This window comes from Notothenia coriiceps, unplaced genomic scaffold (assembly GCF_000735185.1).
Source record: "Notothenia coriiceps isolate Sejong01 unplaced genomic scaffold, NC01 NC01_scaffold00029195, whole genome shotgun sequence".
Taxonomy (NCBI): Eukaryota; Metazoa; Chordata; class Actinopteri; order Perciformes; family Nototheniidae; genus Notothenia; species Notothenia coriiceps.
Genome location: NW_011361896.1, coordinates 83,391 through 88,349, shown reverse-complemented (window position 1 = coordinate 88,349; position 4,959 = coordinate 83,391).

Genomic DNA, 4,959 nt, shown 5'->3' with positions numbered 1-4,959 from the left:
ACATTCATTAGCTAACAATGACATTATTGTTCTATTAATATAAAGGGAGGTCAGGTACTCTTTAAAACAGCTGCTAGTTATGGGTACTTTTTACTGAAGTACATTTCAAAGTTCTTTACTATGACTTGAGTAAAGATGTTTAGTCAGTACTTCTACTTTCACCAGAGTATTTTTAAACACGAGTATCTGTACTTCTACTTGAGTAAAGGAAGTGTGTACTTTTGCCCTCTCTGGGCTATCTCTGGCAACATTAACACTCTTTTTCCACCAGGTGGGACTACCCTCCGATACAGTGTGTTGAAGACGTGCTCTGTGAGAATGATGGCGTCTGCAGTGATGGACTGTGGGGAGCAAACTGCACCTGTATACCCGGATTCACAGGAAGCAGGTAAGCACACTTTTGATATATATTTTGTTCCTTCCAAATATTGTTTAAGACTAGATTAGGGGTGTCCAAACTTGTTTCACTGAGGGCCACATGCAGAAAAATAAAGGGCTGGGCCGCTCACTAGAGGTGAGGTGTATCGCGTTATCAGTTCAGTTATAAGTTAGCAAAATCATTCGAATGTAGCTAAATAATGCGTGATACTTGAAAATGAAACAGCCTGCATCCCAGCTCTCCAGAGGGTTTCATTTATTTGGTTAGCAGCTCAGCCCTTAAAACAGAAGCTTCAGATTTCTTATAAAAAGAGGAAATATGAAGGGCATTTCAAGCTTTTTATGGAATTCAGTTATTGGACTTTTTTTTGGACTGAGATTTGCTTGAAAATGTTTCCAACTTTAATTGAGTGAATTTATTTTAACACATGAATACTACTGTGTATTAGATGTTTACATTTATATTTAAGAAGTACAATATCAGACAAGCACAAGTTTCATTTTGTGGGCCATATTTCATTATACTTTTGGAATTAGCCGCGGGCCGCATTTGGCCCCCGGGCCATAGTTTGGACACCCCTGGCTTAGATAATTGTTTTTATCATAATATCAAACCTTGCTTAAAATGAACAACTACACTAACAAAGATGTCTTTAATAAGCAGACGGATTTGAGGTTTGCCGAAGATGCTTCCTAGCCATTATTTCCTTCCGATGGCATCTGGTGATTGACAGAAAGCAGAATCTAAAAAAAAGAGTTTTGTGTTTACCCTTTTTTGTTTATCTTTTGAAATCTGTACAAATACAAATAGCATCAGCTGGCCTTGCTGACTTTGCGCACAAGACAAAGACAAGTAATCATTATCAACATCGAAAGCTTAAAATCATCCTAAAAAGCAGTTTGCATTTTTTTTATTTACACTCTTGAGTTTTTGCGATGAGTGTATACTGTAAGTGGGATTGACGTCAACTGCACTCAACACAAATAAGGATCTTGAGTTTTTAATCGGTTTATTATTTCAAGTTGTGAAAACAACGCTAATATATTTTAAGTGTTATTGTCATATTGGAGAGGTGCAAATTAGATAAATAGATACATTACATTATTATAGAATTGTTTTCATACAGATATTTCTGCCCACACAAAGCTTAACCCTTGACTCTTGTCCTATAAGACATGTCATCTATCTCTATTTTCAACACATGCTACAGACAGACAAAGTGAATAATGACAAGTATCTGTCATTCTATTACAGCCTCAAATTGAAATGTTTTAGACACACAGTTGGATTTTGTTAGTCATTCTGAACTCAGGCTTGTGTCAAAGATGTATTTTAAAATCATTTTTCGAATCATTTCTCACCAACAAAGCAGACAAAGGAAGGGACAACTGGCTGTTTGCCAAAGGGGAAAGGGGCGGCCGGAGGAAGGGAGGGAAGGTGGGAGCGAGGGAGCATGTGATGGAGGCAGAAGGGTGGAGGAAAGGAGAGATAAGGATTGTAGAACACATGAGCGTGGCAGGAAATACAAAACATGGGAGGCTGTGTACAGCGTTATGTTTTGCTGAGAGCGCAGCTGAAAACGGAAAGAGGCGGGGTTAGTGTGTCACAAAAAATTATCACATTCCGCCATTGCCTCTGTAAGCTCTGAGCAATGCAAAGCTGCAGGTTGGCATTTTCTTTTCTTTGTCTCAACGGCAAATATTAGCTCCCTTCCCTTTATCCTTCTTAAACCAGAGAAACACAAAAATAAGTATGCACAATAATGTACAGCGCTAAACAAGTGAATTCACAAAGACGCAAACGTGCTCTTAACTCCCGGTGACCTTTGTGGCGCTCTTTGTTGCTTCCGAGCGGTAGCCATTTGTAATTGAAATAATTATTTTAGTTTGTCAGCGGCAGGATAAATTTGTCCCTCTCTTTTGTCCGCGGATGCTCGGCAGTCTTTGTTGGAATCCCTACCGCACCCCTCTCTCCCCGCCCCTCAACCACTCCCTCTGGCGAGTGCTGATTTTTGATAATAAGCCCAGTAGTAATTTGTCATGTGGACCAACCAGCAGCACGCTGCATGTGTGCAGCTTGGGACATGAATGGCGATGGAGGAAGTGCAGGGCCACGGGAGGAGAATTACAAGGCTCACAGTGAGCGTCGATTCATACAGCCAGCGGGAACGATGTTTGCTGGTGAAAAGCTTTTTTCTTTTTGTTTGTCGATGCGGCTGCTCAAACACGCTTGTCAGTCACTCGCTAGAAGAGTAATTACAGAGCAGTGTTTATCAATTTTTATTTTGCCACTTATGTGCTGCTGCCACAAGTATAGTAATTTGGGTTTTGAATGTGCGTTCGCAATTGGTTTCTAATTGAAAATTAAAATACCATGATTATCAATATTAATAATCATTCAGCAATTATGTGTAGATAAAACGATCTGATAAATGGATTTGCCATTTTCGGATTTAGGCTGTTATTCAGCATGTCTGCATACATTTGTAGGTTTGCAAAGCTGGATTCAATATCTACCTTCCCTCATGCTGTGTTCTCAAAAACATGTTCAGTAGGAAGCATGCACACACACACACACACACACACACACACACACACACACACACACACACACACACACACACACGATTATATGAGTGTATCTGGCTAGCCACAAAAGGGTTGGACTAACTGAGGTTTTATGTAGTATACTATGTCCCCTTCCCCCCATGCATCATTTTGTATGGGCCCAATGGGGTGTGTATGTGTGTGGCTACAACTCAGTAACTGCTCCGTCCAACATAATGCAAATAATTATGATTTAACAGTATGCCACAGAACGAACAGTCTCAACCCTCATTGTTCTTGAAGCCCATGATGACGTCAGTTTAAACACCGTAGACATTACCGTGTTGAATGCAGAGCCATACTATAGGTTTTAAATGTGTGGGGAGGAGCGGGCTAAAGGATTGATATCATTAAAACGATCAGCCTGTCTTGGAAAGTGAGCGTCTGATGAGATTGGAGTGTCGGATAGGGTCATGGGGGAGGGGATGGTGTGTGTGTGTGTGTGTGTGTGTGTGTGTGTGTGTGTGTGTGTGTGTGTGTGTGTGTGTGTGTGTGTGTGTGTGTGTGTGTGTGTGTGTGTGTGTGTGTGTGTGTGTGTGTGTGTGTGTGTGTGTGTGTGTGTGTGTGTGTGTAAAACAGGGCTGGTATCAGTGTCTGAGTGTTAAATAAATCTATGCAGGTCAAGTCTGAGAGCCGGATGTCACCCAGGTGGCCTGTTGGGGGAATTTGTATAGAGTCTGCAGAATACCATCACACACGATCATAAAAGGACGAGCACATAAAAGGACGAGCACTTAAAAGGACAAGTGCTTACAAATGTACCTTTTACAACCTCTTTTATATGTTCTTAGTCAAATAAATTAGTTGTGTTGGTATGAACCTATACTTGTGTTACCAAACATCGTCAACCAAATATCCACACATTGTTGACATTTGTATTATTACTTCACATTCCCCCTTTCCCAATGTTTTTGAGCAGCCTCACTTTTTTTACAAAGGTCTGATGATGGGACTACCTGCCCACTCTCTGACACCATCATTTGAAGGACTGATATAGGCTTCATGTTGTAAAATAGAAACAGCTCCGGCCCTGTTTGTTTCCTCCTCTCCATGTGCTCCCACAATGGCCCCTTTTGTGCTGCTACTTAATTAGCAGTCTCTGAAGCTAACACGGCGCGGCGTACAAAGCAACTGCTCTCTGATCTCTGACGAGATATCCACTCACCCTCAGAACAACAAACACACTCACGTTTGTTTTTCTCAAGAGCTAGCTAAGAGCCTTCCGGGCACACGACATAAAAAAAAAAAAAGTTAGGAGGGCAAGAAAGAAGGAAGGCGAAAGGAATTAATGTTGTTATAGTTTTTTTATTTCTTAAGTCTGTGTTTCTCTAGTGGACCGTAAGCTCTCATATTAACAGCTATGTGGGTTTCAGTGAAAGGAATAATAAGGGCCTTTTTTCTTTGCCTGTACATTTCATTCACTCTAACAAGATTGAGAAAAGACTGGGTAGCCATTAACGTTAGATTATGTGTACGGAGAGCCATAACATGAAAAGGAATAAATAGAGAGGCTGATACTTTTCATCTCCTGACAAGCAATTTCTTCCCATTTGCTTTTTGATTTTGTCTTTGATCATCACCTTGGCCTTGTATCTTTACATGTATCTCGTCTTATCTTTCTTTTTTCTGTTTCTATGCTTGCTTGCCATTTCTAAGCTGCTTTGCAGAGCTGAGCTGTAATGCCCCTCTTATGTAAGGGGGAACAGGGATCGGGGACCCATGATGTGTCTGGATTTGGGAGGTTTTAGACTTTGGCATGCTGCTGATTCAGACGCCGTCGTTCTGGGAGTTAAAACCCACGGATCTGAGAGCAACACAGAGCCAAAAAGAAAATGCACATACTTTCCCCTTAAGCCATCCGAAATAATTAGGAAAAACAATAACCTTTTCATTGGTAATAGCAAAACCTGCTAGATTCATAAGGTATCAGCTACACTCACATTTTTGCATCACAATCTAAATATCTTTAAATCA